This window comes from Cupressus sempervirens, chromosome 10 (genome assembly GCF_028749045.1).
Source record: "Cupressus sempervirens isolate cs-2001-9-10 chromosome 10, ASM2874904v1, whole genome shotgun sequence".
In the NCBI taxonomy this organism is placed as follows: Eukaryota; Viridiplantae; Streptophyta; class Pinopsida; order Cupressales; family Cupressaceae; genus Cupressus; species Cupressus sempervirens.
Genome location: NC_143127.1, coordinates 816,035,139 through 816,048,436, shown reverse-complemented (window position 1 = coordinate 816,048,436; position 13,298 = coordinate 816,035,139).

Genomic DNA, 13,298 nt, shown 5'->3' with positions numbered 1-13,298 from the left:
TTAGTCTAGCATCTTTATCTCCAATCATTTGTGTAGTAGGATGATGTCTTTTGGCATATTTGGACAATATTTGTTTAGCTCTAGTTTCTTCAATTTGTCTTTCAAATTTAGAGTCACTATGTACATCTTTTTCAAGTAGTTCAACATCTCTTTCATGTACATTAATCTCAGAATTAGAATGTGCATCAACTTCATTCTATAACTTGTCATTTGAATGCAACTCAGTTCCTAAATGCAACGTGGTTCTTGAATACAACTCGACATTCATAGTATGTGACTCAATAGTCACTAAAATATGGTGTTGGTTTGTAGTTTGATTTGTAGCATCTTGTTCAATGGGAATACCTTCATAAAAGATTACAAATGATTTGTATTCTTCTGGTTGTTTCATAGGTTCAACCTCATGTACCTTTGTATATTCATCAGGGTGAAAGCACAAACCTGTGTCACCTTTTATAAAGAAAAGTGATATCAGAATGTGACAATTCAACATTAATGACAAAAAAAATGGTATTTGCGTTTAAAATATGAAGATGATGTAAGCTGATGAAATGTGTAGAATTGTATGAATTTTATGCCTATAATTTTTATTATTTTTTTGACTAAGAATTTATTCATTTTATTTTATTTTGAAGTCCCTTTTTTAACTGTAAAAAATATAGGATGTAGTTCCCGTCAAACAAGTATGTGCAAATCATCTTTTTCTGTTATGATTTGAAAATATTTTATAGATGACATGTATAGCTAGTGCACAAAAAAAGAAATAATTATTTTCGATGTATATTTTCTTTGTTATAAGTACTCAAGTTCGACCTTGTTAGAATCCAACAGTTTTTTCCTCCCGTCAAAACTTCCCTATCAAATCTATACCTTCTTGAAAAAAATTACATATTCATGAAGAGGATTCTCTCCTCTAGTGATAAATATATATTTTTTATTTTTTTGATATGATTTACTATTTTTTTTCATTTTTTGAGAGAGCATCTTTTGAAATGTTGAAATATCGACTTATAATATTTTTAGATTATAACATATTATAACTAATCAAAACACTCAAAAATTTATATAATGATGATATTGAATCTGAAATCTATAAAAGGGTATTTTTAGTTTTTTTTAAAAATTGAGTTTTGATAGAGAAATGAGATTTGACCAAAACAGGTTTTTGTATCACAAACGGTGACACAGATCTATGCTTTTACCCATCAAAATTTACATTTACACTTTTGACAACTTTGTTAGTGTTAGTATTTCAATACTTATAAGATTTACTTCTTGTGGAATATCTTCAGAATATACTTTCTTCACTTTTTGCATCTAGTTTACCATTCCTGAAGTCTTTACGAATGTAACACTTGCTTCCAAATATCTTAAAGTATCTTACATTGGGTAAGTATCCATACCATAGTTCAAAAGGTGTTGAATGAGTACCTTTCTTGACTTGTACACAATTCAAGGTATAGACAACTGTACTTCAAACTTCTCTCTAGTATTTCAAAGTAATATTTTCTCCATCATGAGTGTTCTAGCATAGTCTATTATAGATATGTTCCTTTGTTCAACTATTCCATTTTATGGAGGGGTTCTAGATGCATATGTCTATCTTTTGATTCCTCTATCATTAAAGAACATTTGAAACTCATGTGATGTGAATTCTCCTCCTCTGTCAAATCTCAAACACTTCAGACTTTTACTTGTTTCCTTCTTAACTCTTGCTAAGTACCACTTAAACATTTGAAAAGCATTAAATTTATGTTTTAAAAACATAACTGTCATCATTCTAGAGTCATCCAAAAATAAAATAATGTACTTATCTCCCTTGTAGCTTTACACACCAATTAGTACACACAAGTCAGTATGAACAATCTCTAGAATTCCTTTAGAGGTATGAACTTTAATCTTAAAATATGACTTTTTCGTTTTACCTAACTGACATTGTTTGTGCATTACATTATTAGGCTTCTCTAACTTAGGAAAACCTCTAACTTTTTTCATGTTACTAATACTGACCAGGTTATTAAAATTAACATGACATAATCTTTTGTGCCACAACCACACATCATCATCAAATTTTACTACTAGAGAGGTAGCATCCTATATATTAAGATATAATAGATTACTCCTAGTTTGATCACCCTTTCCAATCAGTTTTCCATTTCTATCATATATCTTAGCAATCTTGTTTTCAAACTCAACCTTACATCCCAAATTATTTAGTTATGACACACTCAACAAATTATAATTAAGTCCTTCAACATAGTAATAATTGTCACATAAAATCTTATCTATGAGCTTGATAGAACCTTATCCTTTTATCAAAAATGGTGCATCATTACCAAATCTTACACTATTTCCATCATAATAATTCAAGGTAATGAACTTACTTTTGTCTCCAGTTATGAGATGTGAGCACCCACTATCAATGATCCATCTACCATTCCTATTCACACAAGTCACCAATGTAGTTTCTTCATCTTCATCGGATTCATCCTTCATTGCAACATACACCACTTCATCATCATGTTTATCAGATTCATCTCTTGTTTCCTCTTCAACAATATAACATGATTTTTTGCCTTTGTCTCTATAGTCCTTGATGTCTTTATCTCTTCTACTCTTGTACTTGTCATCATCATTGTAGTTCTTCTTCTCTAGACATCTAGCAACAATATGACCAACCTCATCGTAATTGAAACAAATGATAGGTAATTTACCTTTGTACTTGCCTTTACCTTTGTAGAATATTCTTGCTAGTAGTGCTTCAACCTATTCTATATCCTCCTCATCTTTATCACTGTCACTAGACACATACTTTCTTCTTCTTCTTCTTCGTCTTCTCATCAAGTTCCTTTAATGATACCTTGGCTTTGAAATTAGATTCAATATTTTTATTTTTGTAATTATCAAATTTAGATAGCTCAAAATTAGTGAGTCTACCTACTAGACCTTTAAGTGATAGATCATTCTCTAGTATACATTTTAGTTCTTCAATTGCATAAACTCTAATAACATATACAAGCATTAGTGTTCTCAAATTTTTTTTTAGCACAATATCATCATCTATTTTACCATAGCTCCTCTTATTGCATTAACAACTTCTATTATCCTTGCAACATATTAAGCAATATTTTCACCTTCTTCCATTCTCATAACAACTAACTTACCTCTGAGACTTTTAGCTTTGGCTCTTAGAACATTTGCATCTCCACCATAGATAGTGGTTAGGGAATCCCACATTTTCTTTCTACTATCAAGACCTTTGATATCATCAAATTTGGCATAGCTTAGGGTAGAGGCAATCTCTAGCATGGCCTAGTTGTGTTCTTTCTTCTTTATCATATCCTTAGTAGTTGGGGCTTCACTAGGATTAACAAGCTTAGTGGTAATGGTAGATTGTGCATGATCTCCAATTCCTCCAAGGTGTAGCTTCATCAAAATTTTCCATGTAGGAAAGTTATCTCAATTGAGTCTGGATACTTCTAATTTTGACATCTTGATCTTTATGCTTCTAATGCCTTCAAACTAGTCCTCTTAAGTAGATGGCTTTAATACCAATTGTTGGAATACTTTAGAATAAAAAAGGTGGGGGGGTGTGGGTGAATCAATTATCCAAGTTCTAGATGTATAAATAAAACTTTTCACAGCTTAGTGAACCCATAAAAAATTTAACTTCATGCATGCATCCATAAGATTATGCAATCACTTAAAACTTGTAGGTTACTATCAAATCAACTTGTAGAAATGTAAACATGAAACATAACAAATTCATCAACACACTTGACATAATGATTTATGTGGAAACCCAATTTGGGAAAAACCACCAGTAACATGCTACTCTTTTTCACTCTTCTAAAGTGATGCCCTATGAAAGGCCAATCCTGTTAAAGGTTACAGTGCACACTATTAAATGTGAACCTATTAAAGGATTTCAATCACCTTGTTAGGATTGAGCCTTGTTAGAGGACTTTATACCATTCACTTGGAATGTGACTCAGTTAAAAGATTTACAAATGATTATTAGGTCAACCTTAATCCAAAGGATTTACCTGAGACTGATACAATTAAATTAGATGGTAACAATAAGGCTTGATCTAATAATAAGTTACAACTTCATTTGTAGATTATTGATCACTATTTTAGTCCTCCATTTTTTTTTGTCTTTTATTCCTTGAAGCTCTAATAGCTTGTTCACCCTTCAAGCATTCATATCCTTAAGCCTTCTTGCTTAACATGCCAATGTAGTCTTTTTTCTTAGGTCACCTAATGAAGAAAAATCCTTGACTCCTTGTCTTCCTTACGCACATGAAAACCTTTGCTTTTGACTAAGCATTCCTATGAATAGAAAATTATGGTCTTTTGCCACTCATTCTCCATCGTCCAATTTAGGGTTAGGACAAATTAGGTAGGATACAATGAATCTACTCCACATTCCATACCTCTTTGAGAAAATTCTCCTTGAATCCTCTTTAAATTCTCCTAAAAATGGTTTACCCTAAATTCTATGACTCTAGCCCATCAATCTTATCTTCCACCTAGTTCACATAATCCAAGAAAATAAACTTGTCAGCTCAGATCCATTAACTTCATGATTTATTAAATAATGCAGCCACTTAGAATTATCTAGCTTCAGATGCTTGACACATACTACGTTGCTCGACATCCTCTATAAAATCACTTGGCACAAACTAAAGTTTACTAGTGCTTGGCATCAACTAAACTTTACTCAACATCCACTATTCTACTTGGCATACACTAGAATAAGCCTTTACTTGGCTCCAGCTGATTTTCTTCTCACCTTGCACTAAAATTTCTCAGCACCTACTATCCACTCAATTAAGCTTGGTAGACAAACTTTGTGTAACTTGTTCTTCTAAACTTTCTTAGTGTAACCAGTCTTTGTAACCTTAAGTAGATTATCAATACATCATGTTATCATTGTCTTAACTAATTTTTGTACTTCTTTACATAAGCATAAATCAACCTTTCCTCTAGTTGCTATTGTTACATATTTTGATCAAATCCTCTACATCAATCAAATAAGTGATAGTACTTAAATCATATAAGAAGTTATATTACTAGAAAATAAAAAGTTTGACATCATTGAAAAAAAAATGATTGAAACATGTATTGATCATAATTTGTTCTCAACAATCTCCCTCTTTTATTGTTTTCAATCTATTCTCAACATGTCATTCCAAATTCACATTTGGATCTCTCTAAAAATAGTGATTGTGACTTTATGATCCCAATAATTTCATCTGAATGACTCAAGTACTTCTCCCATGTCTTATTGTAAATAAGTATATCATCAAAATACACCAATAGGAACTTTGACAGTTGGTTGTTGATGATGTAGATCATCCAATAACTCATTGATCCTAGGAATGCGTTGCCTATTTTTAATGGTTTTCTTTTTAGGTGCATGATATTCAACACATAGCCAGAGTCTTCAATCCATCTTTTTAACTAAAAATAATAATGATGCAGAAGGACTAGAACTAGGCTAGATTCACCTATTCTCTAAGAGTTCTAGGATCATTTTTTCTATCTCATGCTTAAACCATTTAGGCTAGTGGTAGGGTCTCATGGCTCCTTCTTCCAACTCAATGGTGTGCTCAAAGCCTCTATGTGGAGGGATTTTGATGAAGATTGTACTATGATTATCCAATATTGCATGAAACTCATTAGCCTAGTAGTCATTCTATTGCCCCTTCATCTGTCCTACCAAGATCAAACAAATTGTTTTTTAGACAATGTCATCATGTCAAAAATAGCTTCCATTTGCTTAAATCCTTGTGTTTACTCATTCAAAGTTTCAATGCACTGAATGCCAAGAATGACTTCTATTTCATCCAAATCTACTACAAAGAAATCTTCTACCACCGCATGGTTCCCCATGGTAATGATAAGTTGTGGGACCATATGGGTATACCATAGGAGTATTCCTCCTGTTAGCTTGAATAAGAATCTTTCATGTGCCTCCATAGACAAAACTTGTTTTTTATGAGTGATGAATTATAAAATTGAGTGTGGACCCACTATCCAACATGACAATGACCTGCTATCCTTAGAGAGTGCCTCATACCAAAAAAATAGTACACCTCAGAGTGCCAACAATATAAATTGTACCTCCTAGTCATAATAGCACAAAAATCCTCACTGTACAGTTTATGTTAATCCATCTACAAGGTTTTTGATCATCTTCTTTGATTTATGGTTCCTCATCCTCATCATAGTTTGGCACCATTGCAATATAATGGACCTTTCCTTCTCTAAGAATCAGTGTCCTAGTTCCCATGACTCCTTACAATTAAAAAAAAGCTTCCTCATCCTCAAATATTGTTTTGTGGCTTCATCCATTGATTTCTTCTTTTGAGGGTTCTTATTCTCTTTCTCCTTCAAAGACAGGGGTGGTTTAGTGAGCAAGTAAATTTTGGAAGAAGAAGTTGATGTTGCCATGTCTTGTGCCTTCTTGATTTCTTCCATGAGTGTGTTGGGGTTAAAACCCTTCACCCAACCCTTTAAGTGTTTGGTTGATCTAACCACAAATAAGACAATAAGTCTTATCTTTGAAATATCTATCACTAGCATTGATAGCCTCTAAATTTTTTTGATGTAGCTCTCCACTAATTTAGTTTTCTTTAGTTGTGCCAACTCCTTGAAGTTGAGCTCCAACTCATTTCAATCAAAGTGTTCAATAAGTCTCTTCATAAAGTTAACATATGAAGTGACTCAATCATGACTTACATTGACCATCCATGCTGCCACCATTCATGAGTGATTCTCTCTAGGTAAATTTTAGCAAACTTGATTGTCTTTGCTTAAAGCATCGGTTAAATTGGAATTATGTATTAGCCTTATGCTTTAGTGTAAATAATTATTATTTACACTTTACTTAAGTTTACTTAGGATACATGTATTATTTTATTATTTATTAGGTAGATACCTAGGAGTATGTGTACTCATATGAGTTGTCATGTTGAAAACAAAAGATTTAGCAACTCTATTTCAGCACATGATGTCTACAACATTGGAGTTTGCATAATAAACTAAGTTGTCATGTAGACAATACAATTATTTGTACTCTAATTAAGCACATGTTTTTTACATCATAATTTTACATGACACACCTATGTAAGATTATCCTCTCATCATCACACTAACTCCTGTGCTCAATGGAGGATAATCCACTCTTGGTGGACATGTGCTTAGTTGTGAGGCTTATCATATTGCTAACTCCTAGACATTCTAGAAGCATTCTAGAGGCCTTTATATACATGCACTCCTAGTGTACTTGTACATTAATTCATCAATTATCTATTATTGAATGATTTGATATCCAAAGATTCAAACTTTATTCATTCTCATATTGTTATGATCATACATTATTTGGTCCATATTATGCTAGTCTTTTGCTTCTTGGTCTTGGATTCATGTTTCCCTAAGGAAAATTCTTAATGGTATCATAGCTATACCAAATTCTTACATTATGAACCCATGCTTGTTTAGATGTATGCCTAGATCCATTAAAGCATGACATGTTTGTCTTTCCAATCTTTCATGTGATCTCATCATTGTAATGGGATTTCCTCATAGAATGCCTAATCTATAAATCTACATAATATTTGAAGGATAATTTCACTCCAAATCCAACATCAAACTAGTCTTGTTAGAAGTCATGTTGCATCTCAAGGAAGGGGGGCTCTTGTTCCCTACTTGCCCTAGCCATTACAAAAATATCAACATCATTGGTCATGTGTGGAAGCACACTCTATGAATCCTCTCATTGAAATAATTATCACAATGCCCATAGTTCCCTCACTTTATCCTTCTTTATGTCAAAATTTGAAGGGTCAGGACAATTTTCTCTTGCCCATTTACCAAGGTCTCACCCAAAAGTTTTTCTCTAGTCAAAAAGTTTCACTCAGTTGTCATTGCTCTCTTGTTAGCTCCCTTAAAAATTGCATCATCTCAATACTTTATTCACCCATCCTTCCTACTAATTGAGATCTTGGTGGCATCCAATGTCACTAATAGGCTAGTAAGATCACTAAATCTTATACCATTGTAATGTTTTTATTTAAGTGGAAGGTTGGTATACCAAAATGTTGATGTGTTGGAATATGGTGGATGGAGGGAGAAGTATGTATAGGGAGGTAGTATAGCTAATGGAGGGAGGATTATAGAGGGAGGTAGTACAACTGATGGTGAGAGGAGTACAAATGGAGGTAGTATAGAAGATGGAGAAATGAGCATGGAGGATGGAGGGAGGTAGTATAGAGAATGCAGGGAGGACTACAAAGGGAGGTAATATGAAGAAAAAAATGAAAATAATATTAAAACAACAAATTCATCAAATAAATGCCAAGCATGAAAAGAATTTGAATACAAATAACCTCAAATTAATATTTTCATACAAAGATGGTGCTTCAATTGTTTAGATCTGAGAAAAGTATTGCAAGTGATAGAATAGGGTGAAGGTTGAATCTCACTGAAACTAAAAAGCCAAGTCGGGAAGATCTTCTACTTCAAAAATGGTCAAAAAATTCAGAACTCCAATAGGAATTTGTAATTAAAAATAAAAAATCCAAATCATATCCTCAAGGAACCTATACAATGGCCTTATAAAGGGCTTCAAGGAAGCTTCACAAAGGATTACAAAAATATTGACAATATGACAAGTTACAACAAAAATAAAATAAAGGGTGGGCCTAAGAGATAAAAATATTGATTGTTGACAACATAACTAGAAATCATTATTTAATAATATTGTGGATCACAACTATGGACTTTGATTAATTATGTATGTATGTGATTATTTCTTCCACTTTGTTATTTCTTGATTATTTTAATCCTTTAAATTTTTTTTTAGTAAACTTAGTGACATTATAGTTTAATTTCTCTTCGATTCCTTCACGGGGCATTACATCTAGTATCAAATCTTGAGTTTCCACATTGGGAGCTCTGGGTATATTAGTACGCTCACTAGATGACAACTAGTCAACTTAAAATAAACTTAAAAAACTATACTTATCTATTACAACTTAAATAACTTGAACTTCAACTCAAGTAATTAAAAATAGAAAAAGGTTAAATTGAAGTACTCCTTTTTTTTTTTTTCAAAACATATTTTCTTGTGATTATGCTTTAAGGTATTATTCATTTGTTGATTTTATTGGTATTATTTTGTAATTTCCTAGATGTTGTAGGAGGATGGTGACTAGATATAGATCAACTATGAGGGGTCATAGCTTGGGCTAGGGTAGAGGCCATGGACAAGGTGGAGATATCATCCCTCTTGCGACTAGTCAGGAGAGCCCTATTTAAGAAGAGAACAAAGAGGGAAATAGTATAGAGCAACATGTAGACTCTAAAGAAACTGGTAGTAGGATGCTATTGAGGATTATTCTAGAGCACCTACCTAACCAATAGAAGGTTGAGCAAGAGGAGTCACATAATTGAGGGAATAATGAGAGACAAAGATCTAGGAGCCTTAGGAGAGCTCATATAGTAGATAGACTAGAGGCTATCAAAGCCACTCAGATGAAGAACCTCCTACAAGTTGAGATTAGGGATTTTTTTAGGAGCTAGTATTGGTTACAAAGATCTAAGAATTGGTCGATCACACTAGATAGAAATAATACAATGCAAGACATTGACACAAATGTTAAAGAAAGGTATGCCACTACCTAGTTGGAGATCTTAGGAGAAACTTGGTAAAAGATTGAGGACAAGAAGCTTGATGTATGCATGAAGAATATCACATATGAGTTAATTCTCGAGAGCTTTCATGATTTTTTCTCATCTGAGGAGTTGAACCAGTAGAGAGAAGATAAGTTTCACAATCTGAGATAGTTTACCCTGATTGTGGTAGAGTATGAGCATAAGTTATTTGAACACATGCCCTGTATGGGGATTACTGATAGCTTACTACTTATGGTACAACACTTTATACTGGGACTGAACAACTATTTCATTGGGGGTTTAAAGGTATTCAAGCCTAAGATCCTTAAAGAAGTGGTCTATTAGGCCATACTTTTTGATTAGAATGTCACTTTAGGACATGGTGGTTTCGTGCATGCACTTTGTAGTGCACATAAACCATTAAGGTCCAGGGGCACACAAAACTAGGGGACATACAATATTAGAAAGCCTCCTTTCTCCAAAGGAAGTCAAGGTTAGTAGTCACAACAATAGCAATAAAGGGGATCTTATCCTCCCACATAGAGAAGTGACAATATTTCCAACTGTCAAAACTTTTGTAATTCTCAGCACAATAGGAGAAATTAGTATAGTCATCTTGCATAGAGTAACCACTCCTTTGCTAGTTCTAGTAGTCTAGTGCACCTCCAATAGGTAGAGCTACAAGGCATTTTTCATGTTGATAGTTTGGACATATTACAATCAATAGCCCACAATGTACCTCTCAACATTCAAGACATAAGCTAACAACGTTTGAGCCTATATTTGGTGATTCTAGGAGATCACCTAGAGTTTTAAAGTGGTATATAACCACTAGAAAAATTACCAGGTTACCATAGTTGAGACTATATGAACAATTAGGTCTACACCCCATTTTTTTTTACTTGATTCTTGTGTTACAAATTCCTTCATATCACCCTCTATCTTTGTCAAGTATGAAATTAAGATAGTTAAGCAAGACATAGGTTGGCAGGTGGAACTAGCTTTAGGAGCCAAGATAGCCACATACTATGTAGTGTACCAATGTGAGTTGGACCTAGGAGGATTCATTAATTTAGTAGACCTTCAATTTTTGCCCTTTTGTTGTATGACATAGGGTTGGTCATGGATTGGCTAGGCTCAAATAGATCTATAACATTGACTATAGGATGGAGACCATATAGTGTAAGGATGTCTAGGATTAGGAATACAACATTGTAGGAATCTAGAGACCTATATTTCTCTATATGATCTTTGTGATGCAATTGAAGAAGAGCATCAAAAAGGGTCATAAGGCATTTTCCATTTCTGTGAGTGAACTTGAGGAGGAAGACTGTAAAAGTAAGGCCCTAGATCATCCTATCCTACATGAGTATGTTTATGTTTTTCTCAATGAGATCCCATCTATGCCTCCTAAGAGTGACATTAGCTTTTTCATCAATCTCATCCCTAGAGAAGAGTCCATATCTATAGCTCCTTACCAAATGACCACTCACAATTTGAGTGAATTGCATCTAGAACTAGAGGAGGTTTTTTCTAAAAGTTGTATTAGACTGAGTGTTTCTCCATGGGTAGCACTTGTGCTCATTGTGAAGAAGAAGTATGGGTCATTACAATTGTGCATCAACTACATACACTTGAACAAGGTAACAATTAAGAATATGCACTCTTTGTCAAGGATCCATGACTTGTTTGACCAGATCAAGGGAGCTAAAGTATTCACTCACATAGATTGAAGTGAGGGTACTATCGACTACATATTCATGATGTTGGCATACATAAGACAATATTCCACACTTGATGTGAACACAATGAGTTTATAGTGGTTCTATTTAGTTTGACAAATGTTCCATCCAGATTCACATGTTTGATGAATCAAGTATTCTATTCTTACCTATACCATTTTGTACTTGGGTTCTTCGATGAAACATTGATATATTCCAGATCTTAGGAATAGCATGAGGAACACCTATGGTTAGTCCTTTAGTTCCTTAGAGATAATCAATTGTATGCCAATTTGGAAAAGTATGACTTATTTCATTCTAAGATATAATATTTAGGACACATCATTTTAGGAGATGGTATCTTAGTGGATAGTGTAAATATCAAAGAAATGGTAGATTGGCTTGTACCCAAGTTACCGTATTTGAGATTTGTAGCTTCATGGGTTTGGCTAGATATTACAATAGATTTTCTCAAAAATTTTAAAGAATTGCACACCCCTTCATTTCTCTCCAAAGAAATGGGAAGAATTTAACTTGGATAGAGAAGAGTGAAGAAGCATTCTATAAAATCAAGGAGCTTTTGACTAGCGTACCAATTTTGGCACTACTTGATTTAGAATGTGATTTTACAATGTGCATTGATGCTTCCCTAAAAGGGATTGGAGAAGTCCTAATGCAAGACAAAAATATGATTTCCTATCAGTCTTGCAAGCTCAATGATCATGAGGTGAACTATCCCATACATGATCTTGAACTAGCTGGAGTTGTTGATGCTCTAGTGAGATGGAGACACTTCTTGTTAGGGCATCATTTTGACCTTCATAGTGACCATCACAATTTGTAGTATATCTTTACACAACCTAATCTAAATGCCATGAAAAGGCATTGGATGGAGCTTTTATGTGAGTATGACTTTGAGGTGAACTATATTTAGGGGAAGGAGAATATGGTAGCTGATGCTTTGAGCTAGAAGAGACATTAGACATCAACATTGAATCTTAGTGTGGACTTGAGGAGCCATATGTACTTTAGGCACTTCCTATAGATACTTGGTATCAAGAAGTGGACCTAGAGATTGATTAAGGAAGACCTTTAGAGGGTGGATATTTAGGCTATGTCCTAGAGTCTGATGGCATATTATGTTACACTAGGAGGATATATGTACAACTATTGGATGAGCTTCATACATTGATCCTATTTGGGACCCATTGCACACCTTACTTAGAACATCTGGGTGTCAAGAAGATACATGCATACTTATGCTAATTATACTATTGGATGGAAATGAAGCATTATATCCTTAATTTTGTGGCTAGGTATCTTGAGTTCTAGAGAGTTAAGGAAAAGAACCAACATCATGCAGGGATTCTACAACCTAATTTCTTTCCTTCATGGAGTTGGGATATTATTTCTATGGACTTCATTGTGGGATTACCCATGAGAGCTCATCAACATGATGCTATCATGATCATCCTTGATCGTTTGACTAAGGTGGCATGCTTCTCATTGATGAGGGCATTCTACATAGCAACATCAAGAGCCAATATTTTTTATGCATGGCATTGTTATATTGCATGGTATTCCCTAAAAGATCATTTTAGATAGGGATTCAATATTAATCTAATTAAAGGGCACAAACAATACACAAATGAATTAAAATAATAAAAGTTTAATTTAATGAAAAGTCTTTACATGCTTTTAGAATTGAAAATCCTATGTAGGGTTAGACTTTTTATTAACATATTCAATTTAATTTATATGCACATGGGTTTGGAGGAGCAATTTTGGAATTGAAAGATGAGACTTTTCTAAAGGTTCATGGTAGCGATATTTTGCAAGCGCAAAGTAATTACTTGTGTTTGTTATATAAAATTTTCTTAATGGAAGCACATT